At 34.7% G+C, this 24,938-nt stretch overlaps 1 pseudogene; it reads left to right on the top strand.

Moving 5' to 3' along the window:
* The first annotated feature begins 19,298 nt into the window (after positions 1-19,298).
* The window catches only part of LOC133090490 (T-box transcription factor T-like), a 32,788-nt pseudogene continuing 27,148 nt past the window's right edge, over positions 19,299-24,938 (top strand).

The following is a 24,938-nucleotide window of genomic DNA, read 5'->3' as shown; positions in this document are numbered from 1 at the left end:
CATTTTATTTCCTATCCCTCTTTTTCTACACTTTTGCTTTCAGTTGATTACCACTCCTCCAATGATAATTGAATATGTAAGATTTTCCTCATGTTCTGCTTTCTAGGAAACCAAGGCTAAAACTTAATGCTTATCAGACAGGTAGATAAGAAAAAATTGAGGGCAAAGTAGAAACTATTTAAGCATTTTATAATCCTATGATTATCTGAGGCACAGAATTTGTGCCTTTAGTTACACTTACATTCCAAGTCCCACAATATTATTGAGACTATAGGCCATACCTAAAACAGCAGAACTATGAGTCTTTACTACAGGAAAGACTTTTACAATTATGTTTTCCAAAAACAGTTTTTCTAGTGTGAACAGATGCAGCAAATTAATTTTTCTTCTTGTAAATCTATAAAAATATTGCAAATAACCTATCCGTTATGACCTTTAGAATGATATTGACCTTTTAATCTCATAATGGTGAAAAAGTGATAAAGTATAGCTGCACATAAATTGTATTTCAACCCCACCCACCCGTGAGAACTGATAAAACAAAAAACAGAAAAATACAGAGTTGTTCAGTACAATCACAGTATAATCACAGGAGTAATGGACACTGGGAGTGTTTAATGGGCAATTAATTATTTTTCACATCCAGAAAAGAAACATGTGTGTGAGAATCTTGCTGCTCTCGTCTGTATATAAACTAGGTTTTTACACCATGTTCGGCAACATGCAGACCTAAGTTCAAGAGGCCTGTCCTACTGTTAGAATGAGTGTGAAGAAGAGTGTTATAATGAGAAATATATGAAACAGTGAAAAGTTCATGCCTACTTAAAGGCAACCTTATATTACATTGAAGTTTATGTACCAGTACTAATGAAAAGGGGCAATAAAAGAGGTTCTTTTATGCTAAATTAAAGAAGAGATGTATATCAGAGACTCTTTCTTGTTAATGCTTTAGCAGAAGATCACCAAAATGATCTCTCTTTCAAGAGAATACCTGCATTGCACATAGTCAGCAACTGGATACCTGTGTATCCAGACATGGATAAAGCTCCAGACATGTTTCCCTCAAGTTCTCTGACAAGGATAGAGGCTCCAAAGCCACCTGTTTGAGCTACTAAACCTCCTTTATGTGGCACCAGGTTCAAGGCTCTTGATCAAGTAGCCAGTTACTTCTGGAAGGTAAAGGAATTGTGCAATGATGTAAAGGGTGCTTATACCTTTCTGCTCCCAGCCTCTTAAACTTCAGAATTTTTTTTTTTTTTTTGCCACACCGCATAGCATATGGGATCTTCCCCAACCAGGGATCGAACTCACACCCCCTGTAGTAGAAGTGTGGAGTCTCAACCACTAGACAACCAGGGAAGTCCCCAACTTCAGAATTAAAGCCTTGTTCCAACTCACAGTCCTGTCTCTAGCATAGTTGACTCAATTCATATATATTTTAACCAGTGAGTCAGGGAATTTTTAAGAAATAGCCTTATAGACTTTGGGGTAAAAGACCTGGAATCAATGAGATATGTGGTGTTTAGTCTTTTCTGGATGGAAAGGTAGGTAGGGGCAACTCAATTTGAACTCTTGGCCATGTTAGAGAGTGATACAGAAATAGGTGAGCCAGACAACATTCAGGGGTTACCAACTAGTAAGGAGCCCTGTAATATAAATAAAATAATCTAATGTGATTATTAGATTAGATTCATTAGATGTGATTCATTATTATCAATGAACTGCTTTACTCTTATAAAAATGACAAACTGTAACTTAGGCCCACTCTGACCTAAACAAACAGAACACATCATTAAAGACAATTAATGTTCTTTGCTAACTCCTATTTCTTCTGTTGGCCTTTCACATTTCCCAGTCTCAAGCTGCATAGTCATGCAGAGCCTGATTCCTACACCAGCCACTAACAGAAAAGAGGAGCCAATGGGCACAGTCATTTTTAATTCCCAAACATGTTTAACAAGAATGAACGGTATATTTAATTACTTACATTTAAACCATTACTATGTTTTTTGAGAAAAATATATCAAATAAAATGCAAAGAAAAATTAAGAGAATATGGAAACCGCAGTCAACTTTAAAACATTTTCCTATTGAGGTAAGTCCAATTACAATTACAAAATAAAAGAACAATGACAAAAGGAAAGTTTCAAACTTACCCGTAGAATAAAATTTGGAACCCTGCCTATGTATGTTACCTCTAACTTTAATGAGTATGGGTGTTTTCTGACTCATGCGTTCCATGTATTAATAATGGATAAATGCAGGGCTTCCCTGGTGGCGCAGTGGTTGAGAATCTGCCTGCCGGTGCAGGGGACACAGGTTCAATACCTGGTCTGGGAAGATCCCACATGCCACGGAGCAACTGGGCCCGTGAGCCACAATTACTGAGCCTGAGCGTCTGGAGCCTGTGCTCCTCAACAAGAGAGGCCGCGATAGTGAGAGGCCCGCGCACCGCGATGAAGAGTGGCTCCTGCTTGCCACAACTAGAGAAAGCCCTCGCACAGAAACGAAGACCCAACACAACCATAAATAAATAAATAAATAAATAAATTTTAAAAATGGGAGGAGTCATTGTATGCATTTCATAGAGTTATTGTGAAGTGGATGTGAATTACTGCATGTAGATTTCTTAAAAAAAAATAATAATAATGGATAAATGCAAAATTATAAACAGTACCAAATAAGCAAAAATGCTAGGATACATTTAAATCTCTTAAGTATTTATAAAGGAATTCTTATAGTAATTTCATTAATTGAAAGTCAATTTATCCATACTCCCACCAAATGAATTTTCAACAATATCAAAAGACTATGAGTTTGAATTACGATTTTTAAACTATTGTGCTAGGACAAAGTTAACTCATAGTATGTAATCCAGGAAGTTCATTGCTTCTATGAAATATTTCTTGCCTACAGCTCCCACGTTATAATGAGAACTACAATTGCAATATTCCTCTTACTTATCCCTTTTCATCTATACATGCTTTTTTTTCCCTAAGAAAGTGATGACTTCTTCTGCTGGCCTAATCTTTTAGTTTGTTTAATTTGATATGAATGTATCTTTCCTTATTAGATTGCTCTAAAAAATGATATTTTATGTTACATTTCCAAATTTGTGTGTGTGTGTGTGTGTGTGTGTGTGTGTGTTTATGTCCTCAATTATCCCCATAGTTTCTAAGGCCAGCAAACAAACCCTTGAGTCATCATCTGACCCAAATTCTAGAAACACCTCATTGTCATTTGATGGATCATAATATTTTATACCAATGACTATAGGTTGTTTTGTTGTATATGTTTTATTTGTTATATACATTATGTGAAGTATGATAATGATTATAAGAAGGCATGAGAATTTTTTTTATTAAATGGACTTTTCCAAATGTCATCATTAATAAATCAATCTATAGATTTAACACAATCTAAATTAATACTGCAGAAAAATATTTATTATTTTTGTAGCAATTGACAAGTGATTTTAAATATTTTATGAAAATGCAGAGGACCTGGAAAAGCCCAAATGATTTTCAAAGAGAAAAAAAAAGTTGGAACACGTGCACTACCTGATTTCGAGATTTACTCTAAACATACTTTATCACATTGGTATGGTACTGGTGTAAGTATAGAAATATAGATTAATGTAACAGAATATCAAGAAATAGATGCACTCATACATGGTTAATTAATTTTCAACAAAAATGCCAGTGGAGAAAGGGATGTTTTTAGAACAAATCCTTTTGGAGCAAGTAGATATCCATATGAAACAAATAGGTAAATAACCTCAACTTTTACCTTAATCAAACAGAAAATTAGTTCAGAATGGATCATAGACCTAAACAGTAAAAACTAGGAATAACAAGTAACTTTCTAAACTGGATAAGCTACTGCTAATATTTTATGTAATGGTGAAATTATAAAATTTACTCTTATGTTTGGGCACAAGAAGGTTTTTCCACTCTCACTAATTCTGTTCAAAAATGAACTAGAAATACTAGTTGGTGGAATTAGGCAAGGGAAAGAAATAAAGACTGTGTAGATTGGATAGAAAGAAATACAACTTTCTTCATTCACAGCTGACCTGTTTGTGTACATTGAATATCTTAAGGAATCTATTTAAAAAGCTACTAGAGCTTGCAAATTTGTTTAGCAAGGAAACAGAGTACCATATTAATATATACAAGTCAATTGTTTTTGTATATACTAGCAAGGAAAAATTGGAAACTGAACATTTTAAAAATACCATTTAGAGTAGCATCAACAAACATGAATACTTTGTGATACATTTGATAAAATATATGTAAGCGCTGAGGACTAGAAATTATAAAACATTGCTGAGATAAATTAGAGAAAACTAAAATAAATGGAGAAACAATATTATGAAGTTATCTCCAAGTTGCTCTATAGACATAATGCAGTCTTTTTACGAAGAAATAATCAAACTGATTCTAAAATTTATATATAAATACAAAAGATCTAAGATAGCTAAAACCATTTTGGAAGAGAAGAGAACATAACCTACATAATTTCAAGATTTATTATAAAGCTACTATAATTAAAATAGTGTAGTATTAACATAAGAATAAACAAACAGAATAGGGTGTCTAGATATAAACTCATACATATATGGTCAAAAATGCTGAGATTGTTCAGGGAGCAAAAGATGATGCTCTAGCACATGTGATGATGGAAGATAGGAAAATGCAAAACACACGTAAAATAGGAACTGCTTTGAAGCTGGTAAGATATTAACATACATTTACGGGAGTGAGCTTTTCAGATCTTTATGTAGGTGTCAATGTGGCAGGCGGGAGGGATTCGTAGGAGGAGAAGCACATGAAGGACATGAAGTAACAGAAGAGTTAGAATAAGCTGCCTTTCAAAGAGGAACAATACTCTGTGTCAGACCAAAGGCACTAAAGGCATGGTTTGATTATTTCACAACTTTGCCTAGAATTGATACTCTGTAAAGGTTAAAATCTTTAGGAAGAAATCAGATAAGCAATGTTGCAAATACTACACCAATCCACAATTTACTGACTACAAGCTCTGCGTTTGTGGAAGCGTGTGTGTGTGTGTGTGTGTGTGTGTGTGTGTGTGTGTGTGTGTGATTGAGAGAGAGAGACTATCTCTGATATTCCCTTCTAGCTACTTAGAAGACATCTTAGAAACTTTGGGTCATCTCTTAGGAGTATATATACCGTGGCATTGGCAGCTAGAGGGTAATGTGAAAAAGAGGTCTGAAAGATGAAGTTTTCTCCTGAGAGCTAACATTTTCAGAACAAATTGGGCAGCTGAGAAATATTCACTCTCCAGACCTCAGAAGATAGTTAAAATCAGTGATCTCAGGGTGGTCAAAGAAAACAATTACCAAAGGCTGACTCAGAACCCAAATATTTGTTGTGACTCTCTTCAAAGAACTCTTGGGTGATATTTTTATTTAAATCAACGTTTGCAGATTTTGTCAAGTTTTCTGAATTTGTCTGCTGAGTACACTCAAGCACTTTTTCAATAAATAATTGGAAAATTATTTTTCAATGTAAATGAACAAAAATAGTCCAATCCAAGGTAAAAATAGAAAGAATAAAGCATGATTTGAATCAAATCCATATATTCTTTAGTACCTGGCATGTATAGTATATATAGTTCAGATTGTTTATTCTTATTCATATATTTTGTTTTATTTTATTTCACTGAATTCTGGCAACAACCACTCTGCTCTTTATCAATAAGTATTTTCCATTTAATAGGAGAAGGAATGATGAATTTCTAAATATAATCTTATTTATCTGCATGTTCCCTACTCTTCAAAGAAAGGAGTTTATCTTTTTTCCACTCATGTTACGTATTCAGGTTTAAGAACACAACAGAGAGGGTACTGAGAATAAATATTTAAGAATATTTATAAGATTTCTAGTAAGTTTGATATTCTTGGAATAATACATTTTTATACCAAATGGCATAGATTGAATTCTTAAGTGGAAGAACAATTAGAATTTGAAGTGTTGCTATATTTGTTCAAGGACATTGCTCTTAAAAATTGGAGAAACAGTATTTAGTGTAATTGTTAAGAGCACAGATTTGAGGTCAGACTATTTGGGTAAAATAAATACATCTGCCTTTTATTGGCTGTGTTTACTTGAGCAAGTTATTTAATGTCTCTGGGTCTTTGTTCCTCAACTGTAAAATGGAGATAATATATTCATATCTGTTTTTAAGAATAAATAAATACACGAGAAACACTTCGAATGCAGCCTTATCTACAGTAAAGTACTGTGTGTTAGTGATTATATTTAGTCTATTTTCCTATCCAGTGATAAAAATTTTCATTTCACATTTAATTTCCTAGGGGCATTTTATAACAACTAGAATCCACAATAAAAACAAAAAAGTTCTCAACACAATTATTTTCACTTTCACAACATGCTTTCCGTATGTATGTGTTTCCCCCTTGATTGATCTACATTCTACAGTTGTTTAACCTACTTTACCGAAATTTCTCCCTGATGATATTGTCCTCTCAAATTTCATTTCAGATGTTCCCTCCTTCATCCTAAAGCCCAACTAAATCCCCTGATATAAATGATCATCTCTCCATCTTAAGTCCCATAATAATTATCACCTCGGTTATAGCAAAGATTGCATTCTGCTTTGACTTTTTTTCATCCTCATCCAGATCTTAAATAACTTATCTATGAGCTTTGAGTTGAATCATTCTCCATCACATGTATAACTTGAGCTTTTTCTTTGTTGTTTCATAGGTAATTTTTAAATTATAAAACTAATGATTTTAGAATATTCAATGTAACTTAATACTTTATATGTATATATAATACCTTATGTAATGTATAGTTAGAATTCAGATTCAATTATCTTCCAAATACTTTTATTTGTGGGTATCTATATAAACATTTGCCCTTGCTCTGTTTTCTAATTTTAACTTTAAGAAAAGGTAGTACTTTTCCTCTGTATTTACTAGTGGTTTTACAATATTTTAAAATGTATTTTTCTCACATAGTGCTCATCCATAATATTACAAACATTGGGTATTGCATTAATATGACTAAGTTGCTGTAACTTAGTTTATTAACAAGAATATATTTCAAGAAGTATACTGTCCAATTAGTTTTCTATTTGAATAATTTACAAACCTTCTGAAAATGGATAATAGTGAATAATAAAAATGTCATACAAATTAGTAAGACTTCTCTCTAATTATATAACTATATGATATATTCTAAATCTTTGGGCCTTAAACACAAGGTAAATCTAAAAAGCCTTATAATTTAAATAAAATGCATAATAACAAAAACAACAGCAAGGACAAACATTCTTATAGCTCCTACTATTTATCACACAATTTAAGAACTTTACTAATGTATCTATTTGAAAGGCAAACAAAAGCTTAACACTGACTATTTCTAGTGCTATTACATGTGATTATTTCTCCTTGTACTTTTTTGTTTTGTTCAATAATTTTGTTAACAAATATGTTACTTTGGGGCTGAAAATTTTTGCCTTTTATGCCTTTTTTCTTTATTTTATTTTTAAGAAGTTACTTTCTGTTTTTCCAAATAATTGTACCAGAGTGGGTTTTTCATACATTCTGATATTCAGTGGAGGAGACTCTCATACACAAATGTTTTTTTAATGATTTTATCTTAAAAAACCTTATAGGATTTTTAAAATTTGAAATATAGGTATTTATTTCTAACTTAATCTCAAGAGAAAGTCAAAATAACTGCAACTATAAGATATAAGAAACAGGTATACATGAAATGAAAGAGAAAAAGAAATTCTTAAAATCAGCAACTATCAAAAACTCTTATATATTTACTATATACCGTTTTCAACATACATATAATCATATGCCTCATTTTATGGAAAAAGTTGGCAATATTATATATAGTAAAAATGTAAAAGCAGCAGCGAGTTCAATGTGAGTCTTCTTTATTTATAGAAAAATTTCAATGAAATGTTTTCAATCTCATGATCTATCCCTTTAAAGAGGTTCTCTGGTTCCACCTTATCCCCACCCCCATCCATATATGTGTGTGTATTTGAAAAAGTTTTAGATTTTCATTTGGAAAAAATTAAAATGGTGTGATGTGTCTCTCTAATATGGGTCTCATTTTTTCAGACTTTTGTATACTTCAGTCTGAATGCAAGAATTAAGGTCACTGGTGTTATACTTTAAGGGTTTTGGGGCTTATTGGATAACTGTGAGACTGGGCCCATTTTCACATTAGCAGTGACTTGAAAATTATTCCACTGGGTAACAGACATATTCAAAAACCACAATCAATAAAATTAATATTTTAGATATGATCATAATAAAATCTTATTAATAAGTGATTAGGTTTGGGGGGAAATATTTCATGTGCATTTTGTTAATAAACAAAATATAACATGCATTCACTTTTAAGTGAATAGCCGATAACTCAAAGTACTGCCAGTATTGCAGTTTTGAAAGAAGAATTTCCCTTCACCAAATAAATGTTAGTCCCGGTATATTTCCTGAAACAATCTAACTTTTTATTTTCCAAGTTAGGTTTTTAGCCATGAACTTCAGCATATTTTTGAATGTTTCTTTTTTTTTTTTAATTTTATTAATTTTATTTATTTATTTTTGGCTGCATTGGGTCTTCGTTGCTGCGCACAGGCTTTCTCCAGTTTTGAGGAGCGGGGGCTACTCTTTGTTGCAGAGCACGGGCTCTAGGCACGCGATCTTCAGCAGTTGTGGCTCGCAGGCTCTAGAGCGCAGGCTCAGTAGTTGTGGCGCACGGGCTTAGTTGCTCCACGGCATGTGGGATCTTCCCGGACCAGGGCTTGAACCCATGTCCCCTGCATTGGCAGGCAGATTCTTAACCACTGCGAAACCAGGGAAGCCCGAATGTTTCTAATAATGGTGTACCGTGAACTAATTCAACACCGATCATTTTCACATACTGGATTTTGTTGTTTAAAGCAATGACAGCCACTTAACCACAAGGACATCCTTTATTGAGAAATAGGATACCACTTAGAAATGCATCACAATAGTTGCAGAATATATATTATCTAATATTCACTGGGCTCACTGTGAGACAGACTTGAGCTAGTAATAAAACAACCTATTTTATTAATTTTCATTTACTTAAGGGTCATTTAGTCCAAACTAAATATAAATTATCATTAATTCATTCAACAATATTTATGGAGCACTGATTTAGGGGCAGGTCCTTCTCCAAGCTGTGGAATTTCTATAAGTTTCCAAAAGACAACAGTCCTAAACTCATGGAGCTCAGTCCTATAAATCTTAATTATATTAAAAAGTCTTTTGTAAAGAACTTTTGTTGTTGTTGTTTCTAAAACAGACTCAATTCAAAGAATTAAAGATGAATTATATACTCATATAAAATTTCAGGTTGATTTAAGTTAAGAAAAAAAAAGAGAGAGAAAGTATATCTTTCAAATTTCAAAAACAAAATTATCCATTTCTCATTAAAGCATTTACCTTGTGGAAAATAAGGATGCTTCAGCTTTTTCTCTCACTTCCATAGGAAGGGATTTTTATTCTTTTAAGAGAGAATTTCCTAGCACTTTCCTTTTTTTACTAAAAAGAAACTATTCTTATATTTTTTACCGGATTTTCACAGCACCAGGACCCGGGGTAATCAAAGTCATTCACCAGAATGACCGTGCATTGTAACAAGGCCTTCTACTGCTGCCGTCCGTCAAGAATGGAATCATTTTTTTAATGTAGAGAAGCCAGGAAGAAATAAAATGAAATGTCTGCCCTTTAACATTTCAGAACTGGGATACTGATTCACTCTGCCCTATTCCAGTTAAATGTAATAGATGTATTTTTGTACTTGTTCAAACCACAGAGCGTCTGATGGACATTCTTTTAAAATACTCCTATAGATAGAATATATTCTTCCTCTCTGTTTATTTTCTTTGGAATGGCAGCTGCCTCAACTTAATGAGGTTGAGACCATTTCTCTAAGGATCAGATGCTAGTTCAGTGAGATTAATGAACAGTATGAAAGCTTAGTTTGATATTTGAAAAACTTATTTATTTATTTACTTATGACCACTATTCATGGAATTCTGCTCCATAACCAGCGAATTCTAGTTCCTCAGACCTGATTCAGGGTAACGTGTAGACTTTAAAATATGACCAATACTATATTTGTTCTAATTTTCCCAATATTCAACTCTAATAACACTGGGCTTTTGTTCATTTCAATGGCTAATTCTAAGCAATAAAAGTTTATTTTTCTTTATTTACTATTTTAGACCCTCAATAATTATCCTCCTAGTCTGTCAATTTGTTATAATTTCATCATGATGATATTTTGACATCCTTGACTCTCTAGTAGAATCAGTAGATTTTTAGCAACATTTATTATTTGTTCAGAGATTTAGAGTTCATTCATTTGCATTATCTGTCTTATCACAGTGCCTGAGTGAAGAATGATGGTGATGGTTTCTATAAATACACATTCTCAGTTGAAGGAAACATTTTTCTAATCCTTTCCTATGGTCATTAAAAATATTTTGAAAGTAAATATTAAATATTTTCAATACCAGTTAAAATTAAAGTATTATTTCTCTGTGTACCTATTAATATTGTAATTGCATCGTAGTAGGCTGAAAAATGTCTCCCCCCAAAATATTCACATCCTAATCCCTGGAACCTGTGAATGTTACCCTATATTGCAAAAAAAACAGGGGTATTTGCAGATGTGATTAAATTGAGATCTTAAGATAGAATATTATGTTGGATTATCCTGGTATGCCCTAAATGCCATTACATGTATCCCTATGAAAGGGACTCAGATTTTACACAGATGGGGGAGAAGGCAACGTGAAGATGGAGCAGAGAGATACTTAAAAGACACTGGAATGATGGGGCCACATTTGACGGGATGCCTGCAGCCACCAGAAACTGGAAACGTCAAGGAAAAAATTCTCCTATAGAGCCTCTGGGGAGACCATGGCCCTGCCGCCACTATGACTCAGATTAAGTGATACTGACTTTGATTCTGGCCTCCAGAACTGTGAGAGAATAAATGGAACACATTTTGCTTGTTTTAAGCCAAGTTTCTGCTGAATTGTTACAGAAACTTTTTATGACTTCGAAAAATTATTCTTATGTTATCTTCTTGATTGAGTGCGTAGCTAATTTATTTCTTAGTTTTTAGTTAATTCTTGAAACATCAATGTCTTTCTGAGAACTATTTTTATCATATTATATATTCATCGGCTCATAATCCATATGGTTGCCATTTAACCAAATTTAGTGAGATTTTTCTTAGTGCCCATATTCTATGTGTGTAAAACATTATAGATGTTTGAATAGATTGAATGTTATTCATATCATAGACACATATATTATAGGTTAATATATAGAGGGGTATGGATAGATAATTTTTATTATCAAGTAAAACCAAGTTTTATTATAATTCCTTCTTCATTTTTTCCTCTTAGTTTTTGGCTTGTTTTGCTATATTTAAACAAAATTGTTTTCTATTGACTTATTACTTAACATGTCATACAGTTTGTAGTGATTTCCTGTGAATTTAAAATATACATTGTTATATCTTTAATTAATAGACCTTTAGTTAACCAGCTTCTACCTATAGGTGATATGTTGTTTCATTGCTGGGTTTCAGTATCATTTCATATGTTGTTTCCTGCTGGGTTTCAGTACCTTTTTAAATTCATGAGGAAAGATGTAATAAGTTATATAAAAAAAAAACCTCATTGTTTGAAGGAGCTAGAAAATGTTTTATTTCTGTGACTGCATTGAACTTGTATTATTGTTGTTTCACCTGTCATATAAGGTCTTTAAAACTGGGCTTAAAATGCCCTAAGGCCAGCATTGTCACTGTTTCTTTAGCTTAAGACTTTTGTCTTGTGGTGGAAATAAAGGGGAAGGATCTGGATGCATATACTCGTCCCACCCACATGGCTGTGTTCCCCTCTCCAGTCTGCATCACTATAAGCACTTCTAGTTGATCTTTCAGACCTGTGCTGTGAGAGGCCAATGGGGTTCATGAAGAAAGAGTCCTCCAGGGCATGCAGACTCCCCCAGTTTCTTCAGTGCAGGGTTGTTTCACATGGCATTCCCAGCCTGCAATTAACTTTCTTCAAGTGTCTGTCCTTCTAGCTAAATTCTTCTTACCAGAGTCCTGCTGTGCCTACCAATTTTGTTTACTTTTGTGTTGTTTTAAGAACTTGTTTTATCTGTATGTAACAGTACTATTGTAACAGGGAAGAGCTAAATTGGACTCCAGGTTAGATCTGTTTCTTTGAATTTAACCTTTGCTTTTCATTGCTTTTGTTATTATATCATGCATAATGGCCTGCCTCAAGCAACACTGCCCCTCTGCCTGAATGTTAAACTAAACTGCCTTTGTTCAGCTCCCAGGGAGCCGATCTGACCCTGCCCACTTGTGAATGGCTGCAGATAAGAAGAAATTAACACATCTCCTCCCATTTTGCAAGATAAATGGCCTTTTTACTTTACTTCTTCACCTCCTCTCCCTCTCTGTTCTATAAAAGAAACTGGCGTCCAGACCCCCATAAGATGGTTTTTTGGGGACCCTAATCCGCCATCTTCTCGGTCTGCCGGCTTTCTGAATAAAATCGCTCTTCCTTGCCTCACCACTTCCTGTCCCGATTTATTGGCCTGTCGTGCGGCGAGCAGAGCGAGCTTGGACTCGGTAACACTATGCATTATTTGGAACATTAGTCATCTCTTAGATGTCATTTTCTAAGAAAGACAACTTCACATCTGACTCTTGACAAATTGTAAATTCTTAAGTACGTCTTCACTGCTAGAATTTTCTATTTTCTATTTCTTATTCCACTTTTTAGAGTATTTCCCTCATTCACATGTGTGTTATATTGTCCAAGTTTTACACACTTGTGATGTTTCTCTGTTCTTGTTTATCATAATTTTTACTGATATAAAGCAAACCCCTTGATTTTTAAATCATTTTTACTGTAAATTCTATTTTGACTGAAATTTATATTGAAAATCTTGTTCTAATCTTGCTTAAAATTTCCAGGTCTATAAATGGAGATACTTTTAAATGTCTTAAATTTTGTTTTTGATTTGTCTACTATAAATAATATAGTGATAGAATTTTAAGTAGTCAGTCTAGGAAAATTTGTCTTTTAATGCAAGCTTTATATCAATTCACAATTATTATGATCCATAATATACTTCATCTTATATCTGGTTTTCATTTAAATTCTTCTGCTTTTTCCCTTGTTTCTGCATTTTCTTGTATTCCAATTTAAAAACTTTTCTAGAAATAGTTTGTGTTTTATATTTATGGTTCTTATTTTTCTCTAATACTTAAAAATGTCTATCCTCTCTTTATAAATGGTACATGTGAAACTGAGCAGGGCCCTTTTGAGGCTCCCGGGCACGGAGGTCTCCTTTTTGTCCCCTATTTCTTGTCGGCAAGACTCCAGCCTCCATGACCTTCCCTGAGTTCCCGAAGGGCAGATTAGAACAGTTGCTAATCAAGGGAGGAGCAGCCAGGAAACCACCTGAGGCAAGATTAAAGGGACCACGGAAGCTCCTCAAGATTAGGAGACCAACCACTGAGACCCTGCACACACCCTAATCTTGTCAGCAACCCCACCCTTGGGAAGTATTGCTATAAAACTCCTTATCAGGGGGCTTCCCTGGTGGCACAGTGGTTGAGAATCTGCCTGCCAATGCAAGGAATACCGGTTCGAGCCCTGGTCTCGGAAGATCCCACATGCCGTGGAGCAACTGGGCCCGTGAGCCAAAATTACTGACCCTGCACGTCTGGAGCCTGTGCTCCACAAGAAGAGAGGCCATGATAGTGAGAGGCCCGCGCAGGGGGGACCAGGACCCTGCCCCCCAAGGCTGTACCATTGTTTCTTGACTGCTCCTCCTTGTCTCTGCATCCCTCCCCCTCCTGATTAGCAACTGTTTGAACCTGGCCTTTGGAACTCAGAGAAGGGGATATAGAAAGGCTTTTGTGCCCAGGAGCCCTATAGGGTCCTGCTGGGTTTCAGTATCTTTTTAAATTCATGAGGAAAGATGTAATAAGTTATATATAAAAAAAAAAACCTCATTGCTTGAAGGAGCTAGAAAATGTTTTACTTCTGTGAAGGAGCTAGAAAATGTTTTACTTCTGTGATTGCGTTGAACTTGTATTATTTTGCAATACAAATATTTAGTACTTAAATTGCATTACATTCCAAAGCAGTGTTGTCAAAAAGTATTTATGTTTTAGTCAGTTTTCTCCAGAAAAACAGAGCCTGTAGCAGATATAAAGATATACAGAGAGAATTTTTTTATGAAGGTGACATGTGATTATGGAGGCTGAGAAGTTCCACGATCTGCAGTTGGCTTGCTGGAGGCCCAGAACACTGGTGACGTAGTTCCTCTTCAAACCCAAAGGCTAAGTGGAGGGGAGCCAATGGCGTAGGTCCCAGTCTGAGTCTGAAGGCCTGAGAACCGAAAGCACTGATATCTAAGGGCAGAAGAGGGACCTCCTGGCTCCAACAGAGTAAATTCACCCTTCCTCTGCCTTCTTGTTCTATTCAGGCCCTCTGACGCCCCCCTGCATTGGTGAGGGCCATCTTCTTGACTCAGTCTACTGATTCAGATGCTAATCTCTTTCAGAAACACCCTCACAGACATACCCAGAAATAATGTTTCACCAGATATCTGGGCATCCCTCAGCCCAGTCAGGCAAGTTGACACATAAAATTATCTATCACAATTTTGCATGAGCTGTGTTTTGCTATTTACATATATATGTACATACATATATAGTTTTTTATATATAAATTTATTTAGTTTTACTGAGCTTATCTATGTGATTAATTTTCTTTTTCTGAAAAAAATATGTATGTAGTTTATTTTTTAATTTTTATATTTCTTCAATATATTTTGTTTTTTTATACTTGCATAATTAGTTACAGAGTTGTTTTTACAGTATCTTTTTTTGACCACACTTTCACAAACCGCTATATTGTTTTGGAGAATGGGGTCATCTCTCAATACATGTTTTATTACCTCATCAGATAATAAAGAAAATGTGCCTGTTTTAAAGTGTAAATATTCCTTTTCTCTAGAAGTTTGTAGGAATTTATTATTATTTTGTTTGTTCATTAATTTTGTCTGAATGTTTCCGTTGAAAGCACCATCAATCTTAACAGGTTTTGGGGGGTTTTTTTTAATTCAGTGAAATGTTCTACTATTTATTTATCTAAATACCTTTTTCTCTTATATTCTCTCTGTCCCTTAGTAGGATATATGTTACTGAGGTTGCATGTGCATTTATTTTAAATTCCTAAGCGCCCTTAAAGAAAAGTTTCATATTCATACTTTGCAGGAATGCTATCTTCTCAAACATTCCTAAACATATTTATTAAGTTATTTGTGTTTATTTTTCCATTCATTTCTTTCCTTAGTAGATAGTTCTTTCATTAGCTCCAGCCAGTGTTCCTCTTCTATGTTCCCCTCAGATATTTGGTCATTATGGATTTTTCTGTGTAAATTTATAACAGTAGTTAGCATTGATCAATATTAGTAGTTTAAGTGGCTTCTTTTTATTCACTCAGCACAACACTAAATATTTTTCTTTTCCAAACAGCAGATGCACTTTTACTTTATGTGATTTCTAGCTGTGGTTGTAATTATGAACTTGAGTCTGGTCTGGTTTTTCTGCTGAACAGGAAGAAATAGCCTTTTCTATGGTGATGACCAGAAGTTTTCCTCAGCACACCTCTTTCCAGCTTCAACACTCTGGGAACCTGCCATACTTGATCTCTTTGGAGAGGTATTCTGGGACAAATCCTCTAGATATAGAAAATGATAAGAGGTAACTGGCACAGAATTAACAGCTTTCATACTTGGCTACAAGACAGTCTTCTCTAGTTTCCCAGATATTTCTTGACCTGATGCATTTTAGGACGCTTGAAATCACACTATTTTGAAGTGTCTTAATTTTGCTTATATTGGGTTGTGGAAGTTTCAGATTAGGTTTATCCTCTCAAGGCAATCTGATCTTATTGGCTCTGTCTCCTTCAGAAATAACAGAATAATTTATTCTTACTAGGGACTTCTCTTGGTTTTTCAGGACCTCCAAGTCTTTAACTGTTTATTTACTGTATTTTGTGATTATTCTATAATCTCAATGGGATTTTTGAAGGAAGAAGAGATTAAAACATGCCCTTAGTCAGCCATTTTCAACCCCCAAGTCTCGCTTTTTTTTTAGGTAATATTATCACAGTGAGGGAACAAAAAAAACAGTTAATAACAATCAGAGTTTAATACAGAGTACGGTTCTCTGAGTTATACATGGAATTATATAAACAGCAGTTGAAATCTAATCCCTATTAGAAGGAAATGCACATTCTTAAATGTGATTATTTTAACTTCATTATGATTAACTTTAATAAAATTACATACAGTTTTCTGGAATCCAGTTTATCATTAATTAAAATGACAGGTATGATTAACACATCCACATTAAAAGTGTTTTTAAAAATTAAGCAAGAAAAAAATACACTAATAAAGTAAATGTAAATTTTATTAGTAAATAAGGAAAGTTAATTAGTTTGAAATAATTAGAAATAGACATATCCTAGATTTAAATTGGGTGTAGAATAGAAATCCCACAGAGAATGTAACTTTAATTCAAAAGGTAATACGGTGAGTTTTACAAATCATAACTTGAGTGTGGGTGGAAAATCACTTCGGATTCTTTTTAAAGTGTGCATTCCTGGACCTCATTTCCAAATATCCTAATGAGATTCACAAGAAACTAAATTCCTAACAAGAATCCCCAGGTAATTCTTTTTTTTTTTTTTTTTTTTTAATTTTTTGGCTGGGTTGGGTCTTCGTTTCTGTGCGAGGGCTCTCTCCAGCTGCGGCAAGCGGGGGCCACTCTTCATCGCAGTGCGCAGGCCTCTCACCATTGCGGCCTCTCCTGTTGCGGAGCACAGGCTCCAGACGCGCAGGCTCAGTAGCTGTGGCACACGGGCCCAGCTGCTCCGCGGCACGTGGGATCCTTCCAGACCAGGGCTCGAACCCGTGTCCCCTGCATCGGCAGGCGGACTCCCAACCACTGCGCCCGCAGGTAATTCTAATGGGAAACACTGTTCCAAGAGAGTATGTACTCATTTTACCACTCAATAAAAGAGCTCAACAGAAATAGCTGATCAGATTTGATAATGCTGCAGCAATGCTAACTATAAGAGTAATAGTAATAATAATTACAAGAGCAAACAAATTAATAGCTTTATAGTTGTCAGTCTGCTATGAACTTTCTTTTAATGGTTTCTACTAATCCTTATAAAAATCTGAGTTCCTACAAATTAAGTTCATACTTCTGATAAAGAATTTAGTCTAAGAAAAGAGAAGCTATTTGTCTGATGTCCTGTAAGTAGCAAGCATCAGCACTCTCTGACAGCAGAGACTTCTCCCATAATCCTCCCTGCTAGACACTTCTATTTAAAATCATAATTTTAATAGTGCAAGTTGAAAACAACATATATTTATATAATTACTATGTACCATGTTAATGTATCACATGACTAATAGAAAGACACTTTTCTGATATTGATTCTTCCCATACAAGAACGAGTTATTTACTTCCATTAGTCATATCTTTTTTTAAGACTCTCCATAATGCGTCACTATTTTATCTATTGAATTTCTAAAATTTATTGAATGAGTTATTTCTAAATATGTAAATTTTTGTTCTATTGCAACAGAGTTTTTTTTTTTCTTTCCATGATGTTTCTTATCAATTTTTATTAGGAGAAGTAATTTTGGTATATAATTAGATCACCAATTTAACACATAGCTTATTTTAATTTTTTTTTACATTACTAAAATTTTCTAGGTAATGTATCTGTAAATTGTTAAAATTTTACACCACTTATGCCTCTCATATAATCATATGATATTTGAAAAAATGCATATTAATCAAGAACTGTGTCAAGCACTGCGTTGAGTGTTGGAGTGCAAAAAACAAAAAGCAAAACCTTGCCTCATTAAACTTACAATTTACTGGTAATCTCAGGCATTTGCCAAATAACCATACAGAAATATAATTACAAATTGGATAGGTTCCATTAAGAAAATACTGAAAGTTTTTTTTTTCCAATAAATTTATTATTTTATTTATTTATTTTTGGCTGCGTTGGGTCTTCGTTGCTGCACGCAGGCTTTCTCTAGTTGTGGCGAGCGGGGGCTACTCTTTGTTGTGGTGCGGGGGCTCATGTTCTCATTGTAGTGGCTTCTCTTGTTGTGGAGCACAGGCTCTAGGCACATGGGCTTCAGTAGTTGTGGCACGCGGACTTCAGTAGTTCTGGCTCACGGGCTCTAGAACGCAGGCTCAGGTTGTGGTCCACAGGTTTATTTGCTCCGCATGTGGGATCTTCCTGAACCAGGGCTCGAACCCGTGTCCCCTGCATTGGCAGGCAGATTCTTAACCACTGCACCACCAGCGAAGCCCAAAAAAATACAGAAAGCTTTTAATGTATGCCACTGGGCATGTGATTAGTAGTTCAGATTTTAGAGAAATGCTGCAGTTAACTAGAAGTGTTATGGAATATTATTTTACATGGGTGACACTATTTGAAAGCTCCAGACATGAGGGAAAACGGCACAATGGAGAGCCTAGGGCCTGGTGACTGGGGCAGAGACCACAAAGGGGGATGAGATAGAAGAGTGTATTATCTACTGCTGTGTAAGAAATTACCCCCTAATTTAATGGCTTCTAACAATAAAAATGTATTTTCTAACAGTTTTTGGGAGTCAGGGATCAGAGTGTGACTTCGTTAAGTGCCTCTGTCTAACATCAATACTGAAATTATAGTCTGTAGGCCACCTGGGGCTCTGGTCACACCTATAGACTCAAAGTGAGGGGGGATAAATCCAGTTACAAGTCCATTCATGTGGTTGTTGGCAAGTCTCTGTCCCTCGACACATGAGCCTCCTACAGGGCCGCTCGACAAAGTGGCCTAACACGGTGATCAAATCCAAGAAAGCATGAGAGAAAGCAGCCAAGATGGAAGCCAGTCTTTTTACAGCCTAATCTTGGAAATGACAACTCACCCCTTCTGCTATTCTATGTTACGGAGGACTCCATAAGTCCAGCCTCCACCACTCACAGCCCCTCCCTCCCCCACCCACACCACCACGCACACACATGCACACTCCACCCTTCCGCTCTTCTCCATCTCACTGTCTATTGTTTCTGTGCCCAGGGTGACCATAAGCTGTGACTGAACCATAAAAATCGTCGCGTATGCACAACCTGACAGTGCTTTGCAAAATGCCCATACTGTGCTCCTCCGACTCCCTGTCTGACGACTTCTTTGAGCCGTTACAAGACCTCATTTGGCACGTTCCTTTGCACAACCTGAAAGTATGTGGGAGTTTGTAATGTCCCAAGGGATAAACGTTGAACAGTAGGATTCAGTAATTTGTGGGTAAATTCATTCCTATTTATCCCTTCCAATAGAAGGACCCAAAATGAAGCTAGTATGGATTTTTGAGAGTAATCATGGTATTCTGCAATTTGTCTTACTTAGTGGTAGGCAGTTCAATAATCTATACTTGTATTGTCTCTCCCTTCCTCCTTGCCACTTTGTCTTTCACTTCTGCTCCCTAGAAATGAACATAACTCCTCTGCCTCAGGCTCAGCTTTCTGGAAAGACTAAGCTACCAGCTTGTACTTAGAATGCTAATCTTCAAGGTGGAATTTCGGAACTGAATTTTACCCTCAACTGAAAGCAATAAGAACACCATGTAGCAGCACAATCACTAAAGATTTTATCTGTCATTTGGATGAGGTATAGGTGGAAGGTGAAGAGTTCAGATTTATAATGGCTAAGGCACTTGAGCAGTATGACAGCCAAAAATAATTATAAGGACTGTGAAGTGGGTTGGCTTTTTATAAACTGCTAACCATAAGAATGTACTGTAAACCGTTGTTATTTTTAACCCAAATTTTAGTATAAAAATATGTGACCTTCAAAAATTAGAAGTTTGCATTCCTATATCCCTTACCTAGAGTTTCCAGGTTTCATTATTTGCTATATATCCTTTATCTCTCACCCTCGGTCTACCTAAACATACACTCACAATAATACACATTTTGATTACATATTTATCAATTATTTAAAACTAAGTTTCTGATACTTCACAGAAATATTTTAGCTTGTATTTCTTTTTTTAAAAAAGATATTTTATCTAATTGTAATGTAATTATCACACCCAGAAAATTTAAGCCTGATATACAAGAATGTTCTTTAATATGTATGTCATGTGTTCAATATAACAATTTTCCCCAAATATGCCACCAAATATTTTTCTAGTTGTTTTTATTTCTTAGTCCTGATCCAAGATCTAATAAAAGATCACAGATTGAATTTTTTGGTCATCTAGAACAACCCATATTCCTTTTATTTTTATAACATGGACGTTTTCACAGTTGTGACTGTGAGAATTTTCTTCACTTACTTCCAAATACCAGGAATGAACTTGACTAAGGCTCCAAATCCACCACTCTGAAATCCAACTCTGTGATAATACTGAGGTCACAGGCTGTCCCTAAGGCAGATTCATGGAATAAACGGGACTCCTCTTGGAGCTGATGTTGCCAGTAGCAATGCCCCTTTATTTTCCATTCTTGATATTGAAATTTTTCATTCTTATGGGACGCTCCTCTCCCTTTTTTCTTGGTCACTGTAACTAGAGGTTTGTCAATTTTATTGAACTTTTCAAAGAATATGCTTTTATTTGCATTGATTTTTTTATTTTTCTATTTTCAATTTCATTAATTTCTTCTCCATTCTTTATTACTTCTTCTTTCTACTTGCTTTGGGTTTAATTTGCTCTATTTTTCTTTAAAAATTTCTTAGGATGAAAAATTAGATTATTGATCTGAGTCATTTCTTCTTTCCTAATATAAGTATTCAATACTAAAAATGACCCTGAAAGCACTGCTATAGCTGTATCCCTCATATTTTGATGTGCTATATTTTTATCTGTATTTCATACAGACTATTTTTTCATTGGTTTTAGACTTCCCCTTTAACCCTGGGTTATTTAGAAATGGGATGTTTAATATCTAAATATTTGAGAATTTTTTAGATTTATTTCTGTTTGACTTATAGCTAAATTCTATTATTAAAATGTAGCTATGATTTCTACTCTTTTAAATTGTTTGAGTTTTTTTTTTTTATAAATTTATTGATTGATTGATTGATTTTTGGGTGTGTTGGGTCTTCGTTTCTGTGCAAGGGCTTTCTCTAGTTGCGGCGAGCGGGGGCCACTCTTCATTGCGGTGTGCGGGCCTCTCACTGTCGTGGCCTCTCTTGTTGCAGAGCACAGGCTCCAGACACGCAGGCTCAGTAGCTGTGGCTCACGGGCCCAGTTGCTCCACAGCACGTGGGATCCTCCCAGACTAGGGCTCGAACTCGTGTCCCCTGCACTGGCAGGCAGACTCTCAACCACTCTGCCACCAGGGAAGCCCAGTTTGAGATATTTTTAATGGCTTATTATATGGTCTATCTTGTTGAATATTCGTATGTCTGAAAATAATGTGTATTCTACTGTTGTTGGGTGAATTGTTCTATAAATGTCAATTAGGACTATTTGGTTGATGGTGTTCAAATCTTCTATACTCTTATTGTCTTTCTGCCTACTTGTTCTATCAATTACTGGGAAAGGATTGTTGATGTCTCCCAATTATAATTTTAAAACTCCCTACTTGTTTTACTAATGTCCATTTTTGTCTCATTTATTTTGATGCTCTGTTATCAGTAATATATATATTGATGGTCATTATGTCTTATTGGAGAATTGACCCTTAATGATGATATACTGTCCCATTTTATTCCGGATAGTATTCCTTGTTCTGAAGCTGGTTTTTTCTGATATTAACATAGCTATTCAAGGTTTTGTGGGATATTTTCATGGTATATCTTTCTCCATCTTTTTACTTTTAACTTATCTTTATCAGTATATATTAACTGCATTTCTAATAGACACAGTAGAATTGGATCTTGCTGTTTGATCCAATCTGACAATTGCAGTCTTAAGAATGTTATATTTAAGCCATTCATAAGTAACGTGATTATGGATGTCATTGGATAAAAACTTTACTAAATTGCTAGCTGTTTTGTATTCATTTATTATATACTCTTGCTCTGCCTTCTTTGGCATTAAATAAAAATTATATAGTATATCATTTTACCTCCACTATTGACTTATTACTTATACATCTCTTATAAAGCTTGTAGTGATTTCCTGCTAATTTAAAATATACATTGTTATATTTTTAATGAATATACCTTTAATTAATCAGGTTTTACCTTCAAATGATTGTTTCACCTGTCATATAAGGTCCTTAAAACTGGCCTTAATATACCCTAAGGCCAGCAGTGTCACTGTTCTTTCTGATTAAAGCTTTTGTCTTGTGGTGGAAATAAAGAGGAAGCATCAGGATGCATATACTTGTCCCACCCACATGTGTTCCCCTCTCCAGTCTGTATCACCATAGGCACTTCTTAGTTGATTTTTCAGACCCTTTGCTGCGAGAGTCCAATGGGGTTCATGAAGAAAGAGTCCTTCAGGGCATGCAGACTCCTCCGGTTTCTTCAGTGCAGTGTTTCACATGGCATTGCCAGCCTGCAATCATCCTTCTTCAAGTATCTGCTCTTCTAGCATCCTACCAATTTTGTTTTGTTTTGTGTTGTTTTAAGAACATGTGTTTTTCTGTATATAGCAGTACTATTATATTATTTGGAACATTAGTCCTCTCTTAGATGTCACTTTCTAAGAAAGACAACTTCACATATGTCTCTGACAAATTGTAAATTCTTAAGTATGTATTACCTGCTTGAATTGTCACATAATAGTAAATGTTACACTGAAAATATTTTATGATGAAAGACCTTTGGAATAAAATACCCTTGGAATATTGTAAACAAAGTTTTAACATATTAAACAGGGAACTTTTTAAACAGAAGTACTTAGTAAGTTTCTCACAACTTGACATAACCTCAAATACATACCTCACTTAGAATGATTGCTTCTATCATAGAATAGTCCTATGCTGAGATCTATTCCATTATTGAAATAGCTGAAAATCAATGTGTTATTGGGAGATATATAGCCAGGTGTATATTCACATTGTCAGTATGCTTTATAATAAATGCTCAAGGACTTAAAATTGTTATAGCTAAGTGATTTGCCCTTGAAATTCAGGGATTACTGTTATGTATTTTGACTCTTGCATTTTATATAATAATAAGTTCATTTGGTTCAGAGCCCTAAATGTTTCCAAATGACTACAATTTTTTCAATGCCAGCAGTTTGGAAAATAATTGCTTTGAATCTCATTTTTTTTTTTTTTATTACCCATCATCTACACTATGCCATCCAGACAAGAGAACGGTGAAGTAAAAAAAACATTGTTGATTTTTTGGTTACATTACAAAGTCTTCCCATTAATGTTTATTGATATGGAGTTTTTTTAAGTGCAAGGACTAAGGTCACTGAAAGTATAAAATAACATGCCTTAAATTTTGTTGTTGCTGGTAGATAGGCTCTGCTATAGAAATGCTGTTTTGAAGGATAGTCACAAAAAGTCACAAAATCAGATATGTAAATTTTACATGGATTAGAATATATTAGCTCAAATTTAACTTAATCCTAATTTTAGAAAAGCTACAGAACATAACAGAAAGTCAAGTTAAAAGCTTATTATAATTTGTGATAAGACAAAAGATCATATATTCATACCATTCCACACTTCACAATATATAGGGCATGGAATTTCTAACACTCTTGATATCTTTGGCTTAATCCCATAAAGTTAACATTAAAAACTTCAATAATTTTGAGAAAGATTAACAATTTAAACAAAAATTACATATGGTTTAGGATTTACTAAATGAAAATTGAAATTCCTTTCTGAAATTTAGTGATTATTGATTTCTTCAATCCACATAAAATTAATTTCAGGGCACCAGGGCACAGTTCAGTCAGATGAGCACAAATTTCCTCATTTTCTCTGTTCAATGTGAGACAAGAAATATTCAAATATAAACCATACTATCTTCTATCTGATGATAGTGTGTCAGATACAGTGGTGTTCATCAACCCAATCTATTCAGCCCCACTGTTTTCCTAGTCTTCTTTCATCTAGGGAAAGCAATGTAGCATGGTTCCAACAATGAGATGGAAACAAGTCACTGAGTTGAGTTTTGGGAATGTTTTGAAGAATGGTGAGGCTCCATAGGCAGGCAGTTATGCTTTTGCCCTTAGGCACTTTATGTTTTTTCCACCCTTCTTCTTTGTGCTTGGAATAATGGCAGGTTGTTAGAAGATTATCAATCATTCTATGAATGGGAGAATGGAATCCACATGCTAAAAATGGCAAAGCAGGAAGACAGAATGTACCTGGGCCTTCAATGGCATTGGTCAGAAGCTGCATGTTTAAGAAAAACATAACAGCAACAAAACAACTAAGAGAGAAGAGGAGGATGAGAGAGGATGAGAGAGAATGAGAGAGAGAGAGAGAGAGAGACTTAGAATGAAGAATGTTCTTATATGTTTTTCTCCCTTGTTTGTACTCTTTCTTTGAAAAAGAAAACCATCATAGGATAAAGTGCTAAAAAAAATACTCAATATTTAGTTAGTTAACTTATTCAATATGCTTTCCAGAAGAAAAAAAAATTCATTACATGATGTGGTTGACAGAATTGTAAAAATATCTCCCCAAGATGTTTTGTTCCCTAGCTGTTCAGTAAAGCACTGATACAGGTACTGCTGAGAAGAGTCTTTCACATGGAATTAAGGTTACTAATCAATTGCTTTATATTAGGAAGGTTATCCTGGATTACCTGAGTGGACCTAATGTAATCATATGAGCCCT

Source organism: Eubalaena glacialis, chromosome 4 (assembly GCF_028564815.1).
Source record: "Eubalaena glacialis isolate mEubGla1 chromosome 4, mEubGla1.1.hap2.+ XY, whole genome shotgun sequence".
Lineage (NCBI taxonomy): Eukaryota > Metazoa > Chordata > Mammalia > Artiodactyla > Balaenidae > Eubalaena > Eubalaena glacialis.
The sequence above is the reverse complement of the archived record's forward strand: the minus strand, read 5'-3'. Positions and strand labels throughout refer to the sequence as shown.